Raw genomic sequence first — 22,265 nt, forward strand, 5'->3', positions numbered from 1 at the left:
AACCATAGCTTTGACTAGACAGAAATTTGTTGGCAATGTAATGGCTCTGCTTTTTAACATGCTGTCTAGTTTGGCCATAAACTTTCTTCCATGGAGCAAATGTCTTTTAATTTAATGGCTTACAGTCACCATCTGCAATGATTTTGGAGTCTAACAAAATGAAGTCTGTCACTGTTTCCACTGTTTCCCCATCTATTTGCCAGGAAGTGATGGGACCAGATGCCATGATCTTAGTTTTCTGAATGTTGAGGTTTAAGCCAACTTTTTCCACTCTCTTCTTTCACTTTCATTAAGAGACTCTCTAGTTCTTCTTCGAAAGGTTTGTGTCGTCTGCATATCTGAGGTTATTGATATTTCTCCTGGCAATCTTGATTCCAGCTTTTGCTTCATCCAGTCCAGAATTTCTCATGATGTACTCTGCATATAAGTTAAATAAGCAGGGTGACAATATGCAGCCTTGATGTACACCTTTTCCTATTCTGATTCAGTCTGTTGTTCCATGTCCAGGTCTAACTGTTGCTTCCTGACCTGCATACAGATTTCTCAAGAGGCAGGTAAAGTGGTCTGGTATTCCCATCTCTTTCAGAATTCTCCACAGTTCGTTGTGATCCACACAAAGGTTTTGGCTTAGTCAATAAAGCAGAAATAGATGTTTTTCTGGAACTCTTGCTTTTTCAATGATCCAATGGATGCTGGTGATTTTATCTCTGGTTCCTCTGCCTTTTCTAAAACCAGCTTGAACATTTGGAAGTTCATAGTTCATGTACCATTGAAGCCTGGCTTGGAGAATTTTGAGCATTACTTTACTAGTGTGTGAGATGAGTACAATTGTGCGGTAGTTTGAGTATTCTTTGACATTGCCTTTCTTAGGAATTGGAAAGAAAACTGAACTTTTCCAGTCCTGTGGCCACTGTTGAGTTTTCCAAATTTCCTGGCATATTGAATGCAGCACTTTCACATCATCATCTTTTAGGATTTGAAATAGCTTAACTGGAATTCCATCACCTCTGCTGCCTTTGTTCATAGTGATGCTTCCTAAGGCCCATTTGACTTCACATTCCAGGATATCTGGGTTTAGGTCAGTGATCACACCATGGTGGTTATCTGGGTCATGAAGATCTTTGTTGTATAGTTCTTCTGAGTATTCTTGCCCCCTCTTCTTAATATCTTCTACTTCTGTTAGATCCTTACCATTTCTGTCCTTTATTGTGCCCATCTTTGCATGAAATGTTCCCTTGGTATCTCTAGTTTTCTTGAAGAGATCTCTAGTCTTTCCCATCCTATTGTTTTCCCCTTTCTTTGCATCAAGTGTGGAGGGATCTGACCACCCTATGTCCCCTGAAAAAGAATTTATGTCAGATCTTCCTTCCATATCAGACAGAGCAACACAGCAAATGCCAGCAAAGCCTGCACTAAAGGAAAGTATACTCCCTTTTCACACTGGGGAGTCATTTCAATGTTAAATTGTATTCTTCCATCTAAACCTATGGAGGAGAGGTTAGAGTTGCAGAGTTCATGTCATGAATTTTTTGGATGAAATGATTGGTGTGTAGAGTTTGGAAGGAAGGGCAAAAAGGCTCAGATGACAGAGCTAGAGTGAGCATGCTCAAGCAGCTATTGGTATGAGATAGCAATTAATTTGAGTTCAGAGTTTATGAGACATACAAATATCCAATCTTCTCTCAAGAGCCCTAATGACTGCAAATATGGATGGCTCACTAGTCTCTTGAGAATTTTTTGGTCCATTTTGACCATACTCATTCTGGGATTTGTCCAAGCTGCTCCTTTTGACCCTTAGAGAGCCCAGAATTATGTCCACCCTTTAGGGAATACCTCGTGTCTGAAAAAACTTTGAAGTATCTGTAATATAGCAGAGAAATGAAAGAAGCCTTCACTATTTATTAAGGATGCTTGGTCTTCCATCCATGCAATAAGAATAAGCTGAGAGTCAAATTAGAGTCTTAGTCTCATCCAAAGCATATCATGTTTAAACCAAGCACAAATATTTACAGAGGTGATCAGTATAACCCAGGATTCATCTGCATAGGTCTGTAAATGAGAACATTTATACTAAATTCCAAATATCATCCTTTACCTTTGACTACCATTACATGGAAATTTCCCCTTAAATCTCTGTTCCAGATATTGCTAAAAAATTCCCAGGACTATTTAAATGGGCTATGGGAATATCATTCATGTGTTTAGGCACACTAACCCTTGGAGCCAAGCTCCCCAGCAAACTCAGACCTCCTGGGCTAAATCATGGTTAAAACGATATGCACTAGAATGTTTATTGCAGCAGTATTCACAATTAACAAAGACTTGGAAACAACCTAAATGTCTGTTGACAGATGAATGGATAAAAAAGATGTGGTACATATACCCAATGCAATATTACACAGTCATTATAAAGAATGAAAAGAATGCCATTTTCAGCAACATGAATAGACCTGGAGATTATCATTCTAAGTGAAGTAAGTCAGACAGAGAAAGACAAATATCATATGATAGTTGTCACATCATGGCTTATAAGAGGAACTTTTAAAAATTGATACAAATGAGCATATTTACTAAACAGAAATAGATTCACATATATCAGAAACAAACTTATGGTTACCAAAGGGGAAAGGTGGAGAGGGGATAAATTAGGAATATGGAATTAACATATACACACTACTATATACAAAATAGATAAACAGAAAGGACCTAAGTTATAGCCCAGGGGACTCTACTCAATATTTGGTAATAACCTACATGGAAAAAGAATTGGAAAAAGAATAGATATATGTATATGTATAACCAAATCACTTTGATGCACACTCAAAATTGAAACACAACATTGTTAATCAACTGTATGCCAATATAAAATAAGAAAAAGAACACTGCATCCATTACATCTGCCCACTGCAGGAACCCTGGAAGAGAGAAGCGGCCTATTATTCAGGAAAAACCAGTCTAAGGTCCCCAGAGAGGAATCTAGAAGCGGGTGAGGGGGAGGGCACAACGAGGGGCCTCCAACAGCCCAGGACCCACAGTGAGACTGCCAGCAGCCCTAAGGCCAAGGCAGAAGAGAAGGAATGATGGTGTTTTGCTGTCATCTCCAGGACACATTTTGCAGTAGAACCACTCATCTGAGCTGAAGTCCTGCAGGTTCAGCCCATTAGACAGGTACATCTCTGAGTGTCAGTGATTCCCAAAGAGACCTTGCATTCCAGGGAAATCGAAGGTAGGCCCTGAATAGCTGTATTAAATACTCTTGCATACTTTATAACCTTAAAAAGTCTTCTCTGAACCTGCTTTGTGAGTTGAGAAATTGGAATTTCTGGAGTGCACAGACTTAACAGTCTCTCATATCATCAGCCTAGTATTACATAAGGATTTTCTCCCTGAATTCCCATGTTGACTTTGACAAAAATACTGCTGTCTCTCTTTTGCAGATGAAAAAATTCTATGAAAGATTAAGTTGGGGAACTTTATTTAATAACATAACAAAATATAATGGGAAAGAGTTAGAAAAAAATAGATGAATGTAATTATATACATGCGTGTATATAACTGAGTCATATTGTCATACACATAAAACTAGCACAATATTGTAAATCAACTGTATTTCAATTTAGAAAATAGTAAAACCAAAATTGATGTATTTTTTTAAAAAAGAGAGAAAGATTACGTCACAGAAAAATTTAAGTCTAGGCCTTCAAGATGTATGGACTTTCCTTTATAGCCATCTATGTCCTAAAAGGAATTTAGAAATCTTCCCCTCTGATCTTCCCCCACACCCAAAATTAGAACCCCAAAGATAGAGAATTAATACCAGTTTGGGGAACCGAGAGGCAAGCTTCTTAATCTCAGTACTTTCCATGTACCTAGTAATTGTTCAGTTCTTTCTTGCTTCCTCATCATTGCTATATAGAGTGATTTCTTTGCATTTGTTTTTTCACATGGGAAACAACTGCTGTTATGTTTTGCCATTTTGCAGAGGCCACATAAAGACACACTGTGCATCCCATAGTGACCAGATTTGAGGGCAAGTTTCAGAAACAGAGGTCAGAGCATGTGCATTGCTAGAGGAAAAGCATATTTTTATGTTCCCTTTTTCAACTTGGCAAGCAGATGGCTGGAGCCTTAGATGAGTGTCAGGAAGAAACAGCTGGCAAATCAAAACATACTGAAAGTGGTTAGAAGTGCTTATGAGCATTTGGAAGAAACAACATTTTTTTTAAAAGGGGAAAAGTTCAAGCCATACTTAACATGCAGAGCTGAGCTTGAAGCAGGAAACTGGACACTGACGATTCCTTGCAGGGAGGCAGGATCTGGCTCTGATTCCAGCCCTCCTGAAGGCATCTGCTGGGCTGGGAGATGGTGGCTACAGAAACATAACAGAAAGGTAATTCAGAAACAGTGAGAAGGAGAATGGGACAGAGAGTGAGACGAAAAGAAGAGACAGAGATGTTGTTTTGGCACCTCCGTGAGAGCTTCCCAAGTGAGATCTAAAACTGGTCCCCACACACACAGAGCAGGAAAAGAACAAAGAAGGAGATAGATTCTCCACATGGGAAGGTGGCAGGTTTTAAAAGCAGGGGACTCATTTTATGATTCTTGTCTTGGGCACCACAAGAAAGATAGATCTCCATACCTGCCAGCCAGAATCTTGAAAGTGTTTATGGAGGCCTTCACTGGGTCCAGTCATGAATACCATCTGACTGGTGTTAACAACACTACGATTTCAAGGCTGTGTCCATAAGGCAGCTTCTATCCTGGGAAAGGCAGACAGGTCACATCTTCCAAGAGCAGGGGAGGAGTGAGGAGCCTCCGGTTGCCCTGGTCCTGCTGGAGAGTCAACTGACATTTGTAGAAGATCAGTAAGAAAGCGGGAGTGCCAGAGGAAGCAGAGTAATGGAAAGAGCAGGGAGCATGAGAGAGAACAAAGGAGAGGGGATTAAAGGAGTGTCCTGGCTGCTAACACAACAGACTCCAAGTCCTTGGAATCGCCTGAGTGACTCTTTTATGTTACAAAGATGACTGAGGGGTGGAGTCTCTAGATAGTGTCAGGATGCGGGTTTCCAGAAAGCCCACCACATGGCTAAAGGTTGGAACTTTCAGCCCCATCCCTCAAACTTTAGGGAAGGGAGAGGATCTAGAGTTTGAGTCCCGACCCTCCTTATTGGTTCAGGTCATTGGCCATTGAATCTCCAATGGAGCTTCTGTATAAACCCTGGAGGATGAGATTCAGAGAGGTTCTGGGTTGGTGACCACATGTAGAAGCTGGGAGGAAGGTGAACCTGGGAAGGTGGCCGTGAATGGTGGCTGAAGGGAGGCACCAAGGCTGCTGCCCTGAGAACAATAAATAGCATCAGATACATCAGTCTCTGGGTGGTGCTGTTCTCTTGGAGCCTTGGACATCTCATTCAGCATATAAGGATAACAACTGCTTTATAAGCTTGATGTGGGAATCAAGTGACACAAAATCCAAATCATCAAGCAAAATGTTCTGCTCACTTAGAATGTTTAATCAATGCAAAGGAAAAGGCCCTCAGAAAATAGTTATGAACCATGATGATTATAAAAGTATTATAGAGATCATTTGTTCCACATCACTCCAGGGGTAGGACTTTCCATATATGGTCATTGTGGTGGTCTAGTTGCTAAGTCGCGGTTGACTCTTGCTACCCCGTGGACTGTAGCCTGCCAGGCTCCTCTGTCCATGGATTTCTCCAAGCAAGAATACTGGAGTGGGTTGCCATTTCCTCCTCCAGGGGATCTTCCTGACCCAGGAATTGAACCCAAGTCTTCTGCATCAAAGGCATATTCTTTACCGACTGAACTATGAGGGAAATCATATGGTCATTAGTATTTGAATTTTCCTACTTTTATATGGAGTGTGTATTTTTCTTCAATATATTCAATATTTGAGAGTTATAGCAATAATTGATTTTAAAAAGGAGAGATTGAACATGAAATATTTATCTGTGAAATTCTGATAACATTACTACTTTACCTATTGGAAGGGCTACTCTTGCCTGGAAAATCCCATGGACAGAGGAGCCTGGTAGGCTGCAGTCCATGGGGTCGCTAGGAGTCAGACACTACTGAGAGACTTCACTTTTACTTTTCACTTTCATGCACTGGAAAAGGAAATGGCAACCCACTCCAGTGTTCTTGCCTGGAGAATCCCAGGGACGGGGAGCCTGGTGGGCTGCCATCTATGGGGTCGCACAGAGTCGGACACGACTGAGACGACTTAGCAGCAGCAGCAGCAGCAACATGAAAACAAGAGTTAACAGATATTGATGAGGATGTGGACAAAATGGAGTTCTCATGAACTGCTGATGAGAATGTCAACTGTTGCAGCCACTAAGGAAAACAGTGTGGAGGTTTCAAAAAATTAAAGCTAGAACTATCACATGATCCAGTAATCCTACTTCTGAGCTTATATACAAAGGAAAAAAATTACTATTTTAAAAGGTATTTTCACCCTCATGTTCATTGCAGCATCATATAAAATAGCCAAGAAATGGAAACAACCTAAGTGGCCATTGATGAAAGAATATAGAGAAATACAAACTTATAATTTGTATTTGTGAGGTAATAATTTCTGGAGGTATAATGTGCAGCAAGGTGACTATAATTAATAACACTGTACCATACATTTGAAAATTGCTAAGAGGGTAATATTAAAAGTTCTCATCAAAAGGAAAAAAGAAAACATATGGGTGACAGATGTTAACTAAACTTGTGGTAATCATTTCACAATCTGTATGTATATCAAACTATCATGAGGTTATATGTCAATCATACTCAAATAAGACTGGAAAAATTAATTTTGCTACTTTGAATATTTGATGAAATTTATCTAAGGCAGACTAATTAACTCGAATATTTAGTACATAACCGGAAACTTATTCAATGGCTTTATAGACAATAGCAGAGTGCAATAATTGAACCAATATGTCAGGCAATTTGGGATTCACATGAATGTCAGGTAAACCTAAGATATATATTTTAGCCGTTGATGACTGAGAATGCTCATTTATGAAATACATTTACAAATAAAAAGTATGTATTATAAATAAATACAAATAAATGCAGAGTATTTATTATAAACTACAAAGTATGGATTATATGAACTGAAGATCTCTTCCAACTTATGACATGTCTTACTGTGGGTGGCCCTAACGCTCTTTTGCTGAATAGGACTCAGGGGAATTCATAAAGGAGAAATTGCTCTCTTTCTGTCTTTAATAGAGTTTTCCCTTGACCACTCTCAGCTTCCAAATTCTTTCAAAGTTGCCTTCTAAAAGCCTGAGCTGCTCCACCAAAAATTCATTCTGGTCAAGTTGAGAACTGGTCCTGTTAGGAACTGGTCCTGCTCAAAACCTTCCTGAAACCTCATAAGTTATTTTTTTTTTTTTAAGTTTTAATCAAACAAGTCCTATTAAGACTAGAGATAGGCCCAAGATGTTTGTCAAAGTGGGCATGTTGGAGGAAGAAATAATTTTAAGGCAGGTCTGAAATAGCCTGACATCTACTGTATGGATTGTAGACCCAGTCCAGTGTATTTGCAAATCATTGGCCAGCTCCACTCTTCACAACATTTTAGGGCCTCCTCAGCTGAAAGGACAACTGACCAGAAGCAAAATTGGTTGTGGGAAAAGCCTCTGCATCATGAAGATCTGGTATCAATTTATTATAAAATTTATATATTTGATTCTCAGCCATTTCTCTCTATGACAAAAAAGACCATCCGTGGTTAGAATGTTCTTCCTTATGTCAAATTGCAAATTGTCTCCCTACATTTTTTGTCTCTTGGTCCTAGTTCTGTCCACTGGATCAGCACTTATAATTTCTGTTTTAACATGTATCAGCACACTCCAGTGGAAGTATAATTGCCATGATATTTGGTATATGAGAAATGGTGGTCCTTGTAAGCTATTTGATTAAAATGATCATCAGTGATGCATGCACATATCCTGACACAGCATCTTGTTCCACCCTTTAAGAAACCATGCTCATTCATTTATTTGCCCATCCACTTGTTAACAAGTATTTATATGCTTGGGCCAGGTACTGTTCTAGGTGATAAGGATGCATTGGTGATTAAAATAAATAATATGCATCCACACCTGAAGTTATTCTGTAGAAAGTTGGAAGATTTAGTGATGGGCCAACTATTGTAACTAAGGACAGTTACAGTATCAAAAGAGAGGGCTGTGTCAAGGTTGGGTGTGCAGAAAGGGTGGGGGATGGGTTCAGAGACTGTGTGACTGTAACATTAAATTCTTCTTCCTTACCAGGCTGGATGGAGGGTGGCCCTGAAGAATCAGTGGTATAGAACAAGGTGTCTACAGCAACACAGAGCTCCGGATAGCACAACCCAAAGGGATGGGAAGGAGATGGGCCATGGAAGATAGAGTGGGCAGAGAAGAAATGTGTATAGACTAAAATCAACACAGTAGGTCACAAGTCAACTTCTGCTGCAATTTCAAGCCAAATCCCAGTAGACTCAGCATCACAGGTTGGTCTCACTTTGATGACTACACAAATATATCACATGGAAAATTTTTCTGTGACAAGTCAGAGATTTACAAAACATAAGCAGCATTATTTTTATTTCAAATTTTAAAATCTCTTAAAATCAAATACAATTTGTTTTGCCTCATTCAATTATTCTACATTTACCCCAAGAACCATGAGCTTAATGTGGAGATCTTTTTGTTGTTTCCTAAAAGTTGAATGGAAGGATCAGAGTTCAAGTTCAATAGGTGGTTTATTCTTTCTATAGGAACCAGTAATCTGGAAACCAGAAGTGATTATCTGAAATCATTAAAGATTTTGCTCCAAGTTATTTGTTTCCTGTTACCTGCTTGGATTAAATTCTAGTAGCTGCCCTGACCAGTAATAGACTAGGGATAATTTGCTAGTAATTCCATGTTACCAGTTGCTAATAGATTGTATCTAGCTGCTGTGTGAAATATTTAACTAAAGGAGCCATCAGGGATGCAATGGAAAGTATTCTACATTGAAATACTTCTGTCCATAGCTGTAAAACCAACAACTTTTCTGGTTCCAATAGTCACTCTGTTCACATTTTCATTTTTCTACAAGATTAGTTGCAAAGACAGAATAAACCTCAGCACCTAGATAATCTCCATTTAACCTTTCCATAAACTATTGGATTAAGACTATAACACTGCTCAACCCACATCTCACGCATCAGGAAGGTGTAAACTACTGCCATGGCCTCTCTTCTCTGTCCCAGTGGATTTCTCTTGTAGAAATAAATGCAGGAGATTCCTACAGTTAATTTTTAAAGTTCTTTTCATGTATGTCTCCCCATTGTATCTTATTTATGTCTTCCATAATTTCAGTTTCTAAATTCTTTTTTTTTACTGAAATATTCCAAATGCAACTTGCATTTACATAATTGATTAAGGATGTGGGGAACACATGAAGATATAATTCTTGCAAGTAAAAGCTTATATTGAAATGTATTGTGTACTCTGATGGCCTAACTTCTTCCAGGGTAGGTGTGTGAGTTAATGCATTTAAAACATCCAGCATGACCCACATGTCTGCTCACTAGTAATTATGTCATCTTAATAATTCTTTCAATGAAGTGCACACCTTCCTTTGGTAATTTTCTCAACTTTTTCCCTTGAGATTACACAGTATAAATCTAGTATACTTTATTTGCTGCTCATTCCAACTGGCCTTTCTTTGTACTTCACAGTGAAATGTGGGCTGCTTTTCCCTCACTACCTAAATCTAAATCAACTATCAACTTTATCTATGAGCATTGCAAAACGAAGATATCTTAGTCTTCATCTCATTCAACAAGGCAGCAGCATTTGACACATTTGTTGAATTTTTCCTACTGCAATATTTGTTTCACTTAACAACTGGGACACCATTTTCTTTAAATTTTCCTCCTATCTCATTGGCCATTTCCTCTGCATTTCCTTGCTGACTGCCTTCATCTATGGATGCCTGAGAAATCTGTGTATCCCAGGACTCACTTCTCCCCCATCTAGTCTCTACAGTTGCATCCAGCCCCTCATTACCTCTTCAGTATGCACTGTGCTTTGCTTAGCCACTCAGTCATGTCTGACTCTGTGACCTCATGGACTGTAGCCCGTCAGGCTCCTCTGTCCATGGGATTCTCCAGGCAAGAATACTGGAGTGAGCTGCCATGCCCTCAATTCTCCACAGATCCTCATCTGTCACAAAGACTTTTCCCAACATAAAATTCATATTTATACATTTATCTGAACATTTCCATTTGTAGATTTAAGAGGCATCTCAAAACCAACTTCTTCAGAAAAATATCCCTGACTTTTTGTCCCTATCACCTACTATTTGGAAGACCATACAGTCCATTTGCATAAAAGGCAACACCATCCAATCAGTCTAAAATAATTCAGAATTCCTGACTTATTTTTATATGCTACATCCAAACAATCAACAAATCCTGTTGAGTTTTATTGTAGCATTATTCATGATAACCAAGATATAGAAATGGCCTATGTGTCCCTTGACAGATGAATGGGAAAATGTTAATGAAATACAATCTGCAAAAATATTGCATCAGTGTTGTATACTTGGAACTAGCAGAATATTATAAATCAAATATATACTCCAGTAATATATATATAAAGAAAATTATATATATATGTATATATAACATTTTATCAGCCTTAGTAAAGTATGAGACCCTGATATTTGGCACCTATGGATGAACCTGGAGAAAATTATACTCAGTGAAATAAATCAGATAGAAATAAAAATACTGCATGATCTCACGTACATAAGAAAGCAAAAGAGTTAAATTCATAACTAGAACATTTGGGATGTTTGGACAGGGGGCAGAACGGGGAGATGTTGATCACCTGTACAAAGTTACAGGTATGTAGGGTGAATATGTTCTAGAGACAGATACTGCACCATGAACATGGAAAATAATATCATGCCTTATACTAGAAATTGACTAAGAGTGTAGATCCCAGGCACTTTCTCCACATGAAGAAAGGATAACTACTTGAAGAAATTGATGCTAATTAGCTTGGTTGTAATAATCATTTCACTTTGAACATGATTATCATCATGATGTACAGCTTATATATACATGCACATTTAAAAATTATATATAGGGAGTCTTTATATAGATATAGATACAGTTTTCTTTAAAAAAAGAAAATTTAAAAGCATAAAATTCAAAAATCCCATATAGCCTTTAAGTTGCATGACTCTGCTATTGCTACTTTGCACTCATGCCCTGCTGTGTTCCCAGGTGGTCACATGACTACTTACATTGCTGAAATGGCCAAAAAAGGACACAACCCAGAAACACTGAACCTGCTTTTTCCTCTACCTGGACTCTTCCTCCCACAGACAGTTATCTGGCTGGATCCCTCTCTTCATTTATGTCTCTGCCCAGATTTCACCTACCGGAGAAAACTCTCTTGAACACAGTTTCCTGAATAAACCCTCATCATCCTCTATACCCTCACACTCCTCAGTTTGCTTCAGTTCAGTTCAGTTCAGTCGCTCAGTCGTGTCCGACTCTTTGCGACCCCATGAATTGCAGCACGCCAGGCTTCCCTGTCCATCACCAACTCCCAGAGTTCACTCAGACTCACGTCCATTGAGTCAATGATGCCATCCAGAAATCTCATCCTCGGTCGTCCCCTTCTCCTCCAGCCCCCAATCCCTCCCAGCATCAGAGTCTTTTCCAATGCGTCAACTCTTCGCATGAGGTAGCCAAAGTACTGGAGTTTCAGCTTTGGCATCATTCCTTCCAAAGAAATCCCAGGGCTGATCTCCTTTGGAATGGACTGGTTGGATCTCCTTGCAGTCCAAGGGACTCTCAACAGTCTTCTCCAACACCACAATTCAAAAGCATCAAGTCTTCGGCACTCAGCTTTCTTCACAGTCCAACTCTCACATCCATACATGACCACAGGAAAAACCATAGCCTTGACTAGATGGACCTTAGTCAGCAAAGTAACGTCTCTGCTTTTGAATATACTATCTAGGTTGGTCATAACTTTTCTTTCAAGGAGTAAGCATCTTTTAATTTCATGGCTGCAATCACCATCTGCAGTGATTTTGGAGCCCAAAAAACAGCTCTTAATATCACCTGACATAGGATGTACTTATTTTGTCATCTGTTTGTTTTTTTTTTACTTTTTACCGAAGTCTTTATTTATTTATTTTTCTTATTTATTTTTTTCTTTACAATATTGTATTGGTTTTGCCATACATCAACATGAATCCGCCATCTGATTTTACACACAATATAAGTTCCACAAAGGCAGAATCTTGACCATTTTCTTCATTCACATACTAACTTTAGATGAATAAGAAAACTGGCGAATCATCAATAAATAGGAAGCTAGCTTAAAACATGACCATTCCCAGAACATGGCCAGTACACAGGACTCTGCCATCATACAAGACTCCGGCCTCCGGAGGGCTCACCTTTGATTTAATCCCTGGTGGCTCAGATGGTAAGGAATGTGCCTGATATGGGAGACCCAGGTTTGATACTTGGTTCAGGAAGATCCCCTGGAGGAGGAAATGGCAACCCAGTATTCTTGCCCGGAGAATCCCATGTGGGGTCACACAGAGTCCGACACGACTAATCAACTAACCCTTCCCTTTCCTTACCTTTGATTTAATATTATTTAAGATTCCTTAAACAACAAGGGCTTGCTGTATAGAACAGGGGAATATATTCAATATCCTGTAATACACCATAATATAAAATAATATTAAAATATATATTATATAACTAGGTCATTTTGTTGCATAGCACCAATTAAACACAACATTGTAAATTAACCATATTTCAATAAAATTATTTTTAAAAGTCTGAGTTTTTTTTGTGCCAGGGACCCCACAATTTTATTTTGCAAATTCTATAGCTGGTCTTGCCTTCTAGGCTGCCTTGACCACTATCCTCTGTTGTTAAACATTTTATGGAGAGATCTGACCAGCTATCTCCTTTGTATTCTTAGATGGTTTGTTTTTGGTTGTTTTGAATTCACTGTCTTCACCTTAATAGAGATTTGTGTTGTAAGGTTGGGCAGTGTCAGGGCTATCAGAGACTGAATCCCCAGTTGTGGGGAATATTGAATTCCAAGGTAGAATGAATAGAGTTGGTTTGTTTATAAAACTGTAAGGAAAAGTTCTGATATCATGATGTTATTCCCACCAAACTGTTCATTGCAAGCTTCAAATTCCTTCATATTTCATCCTCTTCCCATCAACATAAAGTCAACTATTCAGAATTATTTTAATTGACTTCCGCATAAAAGGATATTTGCACTTAAGTAAGCATGACAGCTGTGATCCCATGGACTCTGAATACATCAATGTGTATTTTTAGCAACTGCATTGAATACATTGCTCTACATTTTAGTTCTTTTTTTTTTTTTATTCTAGATCTGTTGCAACCATGAATAAATCCTGAAAACATAAATGCCAAGAAGTCTGCCTCTTTCAAACAACCTTTACTACAAATACGGTTGGTGTCTATTATAAGAATAAACTAAGATTTCAATGAAATAATTTAATACGAAAATAAAGGGAAAGGAAATAGAGGCTGAGGAAGCAGAAAAACAATCTGCCTTTTAAAATTCTTGAATTTTTTTCAAAACTAAATATTTTGGTTCATGTTTATCTCAACTTTTTGGTTTTCTTGTTCTTTGATACTTAAGTTTTCACTCTCTACTGTGTTCAAATTTGATAAATTATATGTTTTTAGCTCTGATGACATCTATGTTTTCACATTTTCCTATATGCTGTTTAGGGATATCTATTATGTCACCTAGTTCTTCTAACTTCTTTGCATAGAATTTTAAAGAATATCTTTATTTTGAGTGTATTTCTGTTTTTAATGTATTTCTCATTTCTTATTTTTGCAATTGGTTAATAGACACTTTCACTTATTAAAATTATTTTAACTAGTGTTTTGATTATTTTGTTTATTTCCCCAAGAACTGGATATATTTTATACTTTAATAATATACACATTAAGCTTGTACATATCATGCATATAAACAACTATTTTATTAAGGTGATTTCACATATTCGTATTTTAGTGGCACTGAGTATATTCACAATGTTGTGCAACCACCACCTATATCTAATTCCAAACCATTTTCATTGCCTCAGAATAAAATCCTGTATCCGCTAAGAAGTTACTCCTCATTCTTTCCTCTCGCAACCCTGGAAATCATCAATCTACCCTATGTGTCAGTGGATTTATCTACTCTATACATTTCATATAAATGAAATCATACAGTATGTGACCTTTTCTATTAAGCTCTTTTCATTTAGCACTGTTTCCAAGTTTCATTTATGCTGTAGTATCACTATCTTTTATGGCTTAAAAATATTCCATGCAGTGAACATAGCACAATTTGTATATCCATTCACTGCAGATGGTGATTGCAGCCATGAAATTAAAAGACTCTTACTCCTTGGAAGAAAAGTTTTGACCAACTTAGATAGAATATTGAAAAGCAGAGACATTACTTTGCCAACAAAGGTCTGTCTAGTCAACGCTATGGTTTTTCCAGTAGTCATGTATGGATGTGAGAGTTGGACTGTGAAGAAAGCTGAGTGCCGAAGACTTGATGCTTTTGAACTGTGGTGTTGGAGAAGACTGTTGAGAGTCCCTTGGACTGCAAGGAGATCCAACCAGTCCATTCCAAAGGAGATAAGCCTTGGGATTTCTTTGGAAGGAATGATGCCAAAGCTGAAACTCCAGTAATTTGGCCACCTCATGCGAAGAGTTGACTCATTGGAAAAGCTTTGATGCTGGGAGGGATTGGGGCCAGGAGGAGAAGGGGACGACCGAGGATGAGATGTCTGGATGGCATCACTGACTCGATGGATGTGAGTCTGAGTGAACTCTGGGAGTTGGTGATGGACAGGGAGGCCGGGCGTGCTGCAATTCATGGGGTCACAAAGAGTCGGACACAACCGAACAACAGAACTGAACTGAACTGAACCAATCCTTTGATGGACATCTGAGTTGTTTCTACTTTTTTGCTCTTATTAATGCTGCTGTTATCAATGTTATTGAGCCAGTATTTTTTTTATCACCACTTTTCAATTATTTTGGTTATATACCTAAATGCAGAATTTCTGTTTTCACATAGTGGTTGAACTATTTTACCTTCCCACTAACAATATTTCTGCTTTATTGACTATGCCAACTCCTTTGACTGTTTGGATAACAATAAACTGTGGAAAATACTGAAAGAGATGGGAATACCAGACCATCTTACCTGCCTCTTGAGAAATTTGTATGCAGGTCAGGAAGCAATAGTTAGAACTGGACATGAAACAACAGACTGATTCCAAATAGGAAATGGAGTACAACAAGGCTGTATATTGTCACCCTGCTCACCCTGCTTATTTAACTTATATGTAGAGTACATCATGGAAACGCTGGGCTGGAAGAAGCACAAGCTGGAATCAAGATTGCCGGGAGAAATATCAATAACCTTAGATATGCAGATGACACCACCCTTATGGCAGAAAGTGAAGAGGATCTAAAAAGCCTCTTGATGAAAGTGAAAGTGGAGAGGGAAAAAGTTGGCTTAAAGCTCAACATTCAGAAAACGAAGATCATGGCAATTGGTCCCATCACTTCATGGGAAATAGATGGGGAAACAGTGGAAACAGTGTCAGACTTTAGTTTTTGGGGCTCCAAAATCATTGCAGATGGTGATTGCAGCCATGAAATTAAAAGACGCTTATTCCTTGGAAGAAAAGTTATAGATAGCATATTAAAAAGTTAAAGATAACATATTGAAAAGCAGAGACATTACTTTGCCAACAAAGGTCCATCTAGTCAAGGCTATGGTTTTTCCAGTGGTCATGTATGGATGTGAGAGTTGGACTGTGAAGAAAGCTGAACACAGAAGAATTGATGCGTTTGAACTGTGGTGTTGGAGAAGACTCTTGAGAGTCCCTTGGACTGCAAGGAGATCCAACCAGTCCATTCTGAAGGAGATCAACCCTGAGATTTCTTTGGAAGGACTGATGCTAAAGCTGAAACTCCAGTACTTTGGCTACCTCACGCGAAGGGTTGACTCATTGGAAAAGACTCTGATGCTGGGAGGGATTGGGGGCTGGAGTAGAAGGGGACGATAGAGGATGAGATGGCTGGATTGCATCACTGACTCGATGGACATAAGTTTGAGTGAACCCTGGGAGTTGGTGATGGACAGGGAGGCCTGGCATGCTGCAATTCATGGGGTAGCAAAGAGTCGGACATGACTGAGAGACTGAACTGAACTGAACTAAAAATATACATGGGTTCCAGTTTCTCCATACTCTCAAAAACTCATGTTGTTTTCTGGGTTTTGTGTGTTTGTTTTTCTTTTGTATGGACAACTTAGTGGCTGTGACCTAGTATCTCACCATGATTTGGCTTGCATTCTCCTGACACTAATGGTGTTGAACATTTCTTCACATGCCGTTTGACCATCTGTATACCTTCTCTGGAGCAAAGTCTATTCAGATATCTTCCTGCTTTTATATAGGTGGGATTTACCTTTCTGTTTTCAAATCTGCAATGTTCATTTTGGCCCTCCTCATTGCTTTTTGTCTTCATGTCTTTTTTCACAAGGTAAATATAAATTCCTGAGGGCTCGTCTGCTCATCTCAGTCTCTCTCTCTCTCTTTTTTTTTCTCTCTCTCTCTACCTCTCTCAGCTTACTGACATCCACCTCAAGGCCATGTAAAAATAAATCTGAAGAAACAACATACCACTCCAGCACTGGCAATAAGTTTGAGATCAGATTTTCAACCAATGTTTTCTGACATTCATATCCTTCTTGAATGTCATCTTACTAATAGGATTCTAGAAACAGCATTCCCAGCCTATACTCTTTGACCTCTGAACTTTCTCTTTCCATTGGCCTTGACTTGGCAAGCCACCCATTTTAGTCTAAACATTTATTTATTATATTCCTTGCTTTAGGAATCCAGTAATAGTCAAACCACACTAAAATTCTGGATCTTTCCAGCCAACTTCACTAAAAGCTTTAAGTTGATCAGGTGTATTTTTATCATGTCATTTCATATGATATCGTAGCCTATCATGTCATTTAAGAAACATTGAATCAAATCCATCTTTACTGCACACCATGAGTTTTGTGGTTTCAAATTCCGATGACTGTTAGCCTTAATACCCAGTGGCCATTTGCTAAGACAATGTTTCAAACACACCACAAAGTATCATTTTCTAATTCAGTTATGGTATCATATGAACCTCCAGTTTCAAAGGTATACACAGCAGTTGAGGGCAGATATGATTTGAGTGGTTATATTAGAATCCTATTGCTGCCCTAATGAGTCACCACAGACAACAAATCTGTTAGTTTAAAATTCTGGAAAATAGAAAAAAATGGGTCTTAATGGGCTAAAATCAAAGTGTCAGCAGAGCTGTCTTCCTTCTCAAGGCTCTAGAGGAAATAAATTTTCTTGTTTTCTCTGGCTTCTAGAGATTACCTACATTTTTTGGCTTGTGGCCTCTTTCCCTTTTCAAGATCCACAAAGGCTAATTGAATTCTCTTACAGTGAATCACTGTGACATACTCTCTCTGCTCCTCAACTTTTCTGATTTTACTGGCTCCAGTTGGATAATTTGGGATAATCTCTTTATGTCAAGGTCACCTAATTTGCAATATTACTCCATTTGAAAGCTTTGTTCTTCATTATCTTGTAACCTAACATATCCACAAGTTTTGAGGGTTAGAATGTGGACATCATTTGGAGGGGGTCTAAAACAAATGGCAAAACAAAATATGGCCATGACTCATATGACAGTCCAATGAGGATTTTCCTGATCAGTGGTTGGTCTTCCCCTTGGGAATTCAAGATACCAGGTCTCCAGATTTTTTTTTTTTTTTTGTCTCCACCATTATTAGTGTAGATTCCAATACTGCTATGCTTGGCACAGAAGGAAGAAGAGTTATGAGACTCAGAGGTTTCCAGTGAAGCAGGTTGTTTCTTGGCAGTCTCACAGACTAGAAATCTGTCACAAAAGTGCAATTAACAAACTCCTATAGGGATCTGAATATTAGTCTCAATCTTTACACTAAGAGAACAGCACAAATTTAAGTGGGCAGCAAGCTAGACTATGTCACATCAGGAAAAAGGATTTATGTGGGGAGGGTTGTAGCCACCAGGAGTGCACAATAGAGTGCAAAATATTAGTTTAATACAATCAACTCTTCCAAAGATAGTGCCATGCTAGTTTTGCATTGAAATGTGATGGGAAAACATCATTCAGATATTTATACTTTAGCCCTGCAAAGGCTCAAAGCTTTCTTCAAGACAGAGTCCTTGGGAGAGTCATTGACCATAAAGATGTGCTAATAATCTCTCTTTAATAGAATCCTGTTTGTTTGTTTGTTTGTTTTCCTGAATTAGCTCACTTTTTTAGCTATGACATGTATCCAGTCAGTCACATGATAGCCAGTGGATGCTTTTCAATTAAAAAAATTGCTTTAACATGTACTTTCAAGTATGAAAATGTGAGAAACAAACTGCATTTTGAAAATACTTATTTGGCAATGTTCTCATTGCATGTGGTTTTGTTGCCAAAAAAGACATGTGGAAATCACAAAAATTCTAACGTTTTCATTAGAAATAACTTGGAAACAGAATTTTCTAACTTGTTTAAAATATTCATAACTGAAAATATTTTATTGAGATTTAAAATTTTGGTTGGGGCTTCCCTGATAGCCCAGCAGTAAAGAATCCACCTGTAATGTAGGAGAAACAGTTTCAATCCCTGGGTCAGGAAGACCCCCTGGAGATGGAAATGGGCAACCCGCTCCAGTATTCTTGCCTGGGAAACCCCATGGACAGAAGAGCTTGGCCGTCCATGCGGTCACAAAAGACTAGGACACGACTGAGGGAATAAACAAGTTTTTGGTTAATTTAAAAAAAATGTATAACATTTTGATCATTTTGCCCTGAAGCAGCAGCAGCATCATCATAATATACTAGCTGAGTTTCACTCAATATGCCAGCATATTTGGAAAACTCAGCAGTGGCCAAAGGATTGGAAAAGGTCAAGTTTCATTCCAATCCCAAAGAAAGTGAAAGAAAGAAAGGGAAGTCGCTCAGTTGTGTGTGACTCTTTGTGACCCCATGGACTGTAGCCCACCAGGCTCCTCTGTCCTGGGATTCTCCAGGCAAGAATACTGGAGTGGGTTGCCATTTCCTTCTCCAGGGGATCTTCCCAACCCAGGGATCGAACCTGGGTCTCTCGCATTGCAGGCAGACGCTTTATCCTCTGAGCCACCAGGGAAGCTATCCCAAAGAAAGGCAATGCCAAAGAATGCTCAAACTACTCCAAAATTGCACTCATCTCACACACTAGTAAAGCAATGCTCAAAATTCTCCAAGCCAACCTTTAACAGTGCATGAACCATGACCTTCCAGAAGTTCAAGCTAGATTTAGAAAAGGCAGAGGAACCAGAGATCAAATTGCCAACATCTGCTGATTATCATCGAAAAAACAAAAGAATTCCAGAAAAATATCTTCTTCTGCTTTATTAACTATGCCAAAGACTTTGACTGTGTGGACCACAACAAATTGTGGAAAGTTCTGAAAGAGATGGGACTACCAGACCATCTGACTGTTGAGAAATCTGTATGCAGGTCAGGAAGCAAGTTAGAACTGGTCATGGAACAAACAGACTGGTTCCAAATAAGGAAAGGAGTATGTCAAGGCTGTATATTGTCACCCTGCTTATTTAACTTATATGCATGGTAAATCATGAGAAATCCTGGGCGGGAGGAAGCAAAAGCTGGAATCAAGATTGCTGGGAGAAATATTAATAACTTCAGATATGCAGATGACACTACCCTTAGGGCAGAAAGTGAAGAAGAACTGAGGAGCCTCTTAATGAAAGTGAAAAAGGAGAGTGAAAAAGTTGGCTTAAAACCCAACATTCAGAAAACTAAGATCATGGCATCCGGTCCATCACTTCATGGCAAATAGGTGGGGGAACAGTGGAAACAGTGACAGACTTTATTTTGGGGAGCTCCAAAATCTCTGAAGATGGTAATTGCAGCCATGAAATTCAAAGACGCTTACTCCTTGGAAGAAAAGCTATGACCAAACTAAACAGTATATTAAAAAGCAGAGACATTACTTTGCCAACAAAGGTCTGTCTAGTCAAAGCTATGGTTTTACCAGTAGTCATGTACGGATGTGAGAATTGGACTATAAGGAAAGCTGAGCGCCAAAGAATTGATGCTTTTGAACTGTGGTGCTGGGGAAGACCCTTGAGAATCCTTTGGACTGCAAGGAGATCCAATCAGTCCATCCTAAAGGAAATCAGTCCTGAAGATTCATTGGAAGGACTGATGCTGAAGCTGAAACTCCAATACTTTGGCCACCTGATGCGAAGAACTGAGTCAAGGGGATGATAGAGGATGAGATGGTTAGATGTCATCACTGACTCAAAGGACATGAGTATGAATAAACTCTGGGAGTTGGTGACGGACAGGGAGGCCTGACATGCTGCAGTCCATGGGGTCGCAAAGAGTCAGACACAAGTGAACGACTGAACTGAACTGAACTGAATTTCAGTAAAAGTTGCATAATTGTTGAGTGAGTTTTAAAATGTCTTTAGAAGTACCATATTTTTAAAAAAATTAAAAAAGAAATAATAAAGAGAAAGATATGCAACAATTTTAGAAAAGTTAAAATGCAAAAGCAAATAATAATATGCACCTTAGTGTACAAATTTGGTAGCAATTTGCACACCTTTCATTTATAACTGCATATCATTGTGAAGTGTCTTCTTCAGATATGACAGCCACTAATTTTAATCAATGAAATAAAGCAAACTCAGAAACAAACCTTCAATTTGCTGCTTCACAAAGTGTTAAAGAAAGATATTAACATATACTGAGGTATGTGCAGTCATGCTATGTTAGGATGCAATAGAAATAATTTTAATGCTAATAAGAGAAATAAAGGATTTTGTACCATTAGTGTGCATAATAGACTTTAAAGTATATTGAAATATTGTTCATTTCACTACTTTTTGAAATGCCTTTTTGTTTTATTTCTACAAATTGCATAAGATATCATGTGAATGAATAATTTTAAATTAATCACTAAACAAGTTATATACATGTTTAAGGTATGAATAAATAAAATATGTTGAGAAAAGATCTTTTATCAAAATGGATCCTCCATCAAATGTCCTAAGTTCATCTGTCCACTCTCCTCTGTGAGTCCCCAGGACCTGCATATCCTCCCTTGTCTGTTTTGGGTTTCAGGACTCTCTTGTTCTGAAGGTTTATAGTCTGCAAGCACATCAGTGCTGGGTGTTCTTTGGAAGGACTGATGCTGAAGCTGAAACTCCAATACTTTTGCCACCTGATGCGAAGAGTTGACTCATTGGAAAAGACTCTGATGCTGGGAGGGATTGGGGGCTGGAAGAGAAGGGGATGACAGAGGATGAGATGGCTGGATGGCATCACCAACTCAATGGACACGAGTTTGAGCTCCGGGAGTTGGTGATGGACAGGGAGGCCTGGTGTGCTGCTATTCATGCAAAAAGTCAGACAGGACTGGGCGACTGAACTGAGCATTATGACTAAGGCCTTATTTCAACCTGCTCTTCTGTCACGGTGCCCTTCTGTAATTTTCCGTAGGTTAAAAACGTCTTACTTTAAAAAAGGAGGTCAGTGTGGGTGGTCACACATACTGCTCTTCTACATTCTACGCTGGAGAGTCTCCATCCTCACACCCATGCCCTTCTCACCATCTGGTTGTGAGCCCTGGAAGGACAGTGAACAGCTGGTTTGTCTTTAAACCCATAACCCACCCCAGACTGTGGCTCTTAGAAAGTCACTCAAGATGTATTTAAATAAATGGGGTGAAATGAAAATAACAAAAGTAAGAAATCCCATTTATTGCCTTTCTTCTATAATCTAGGAACTGGATTGTACAATGTACAGATCCACTCACTGGTTTGATTCTCAATCTATCCTGATGAAAAACATCTGAGAAGTTAAACAACTGTTCTGTGATTAAAGGATTAGTAAGTGTCAGAGAGAGAGAACATAGCCATGCCAGTGTTCTTTCTTGTGTTTGATGGTGCCAATGAAGGTACATGAATAGATAATATGTGTTTAATTCTGATGTTCAGTGATGTAATATTTAATTGAGAACTGAGATCAGGCATCCAATTTCTGCATTTTTACAGATA

This window comes from Capricornis sumatraensis, chromosome 5, assembly GCF_032405125.1.
Source record: "Capricornis sumatraensis isolate serow.1 chromosome 5, serow.2, whole genome shotgun sequence".
Classification (NCBI taxonomy): domain Eukaryota; kingdom Metazoa; phylum Chordata; class Mammalia; order Artiodactyla; family Bovidae; genus Capricornis; species Capricornis sumatraensis.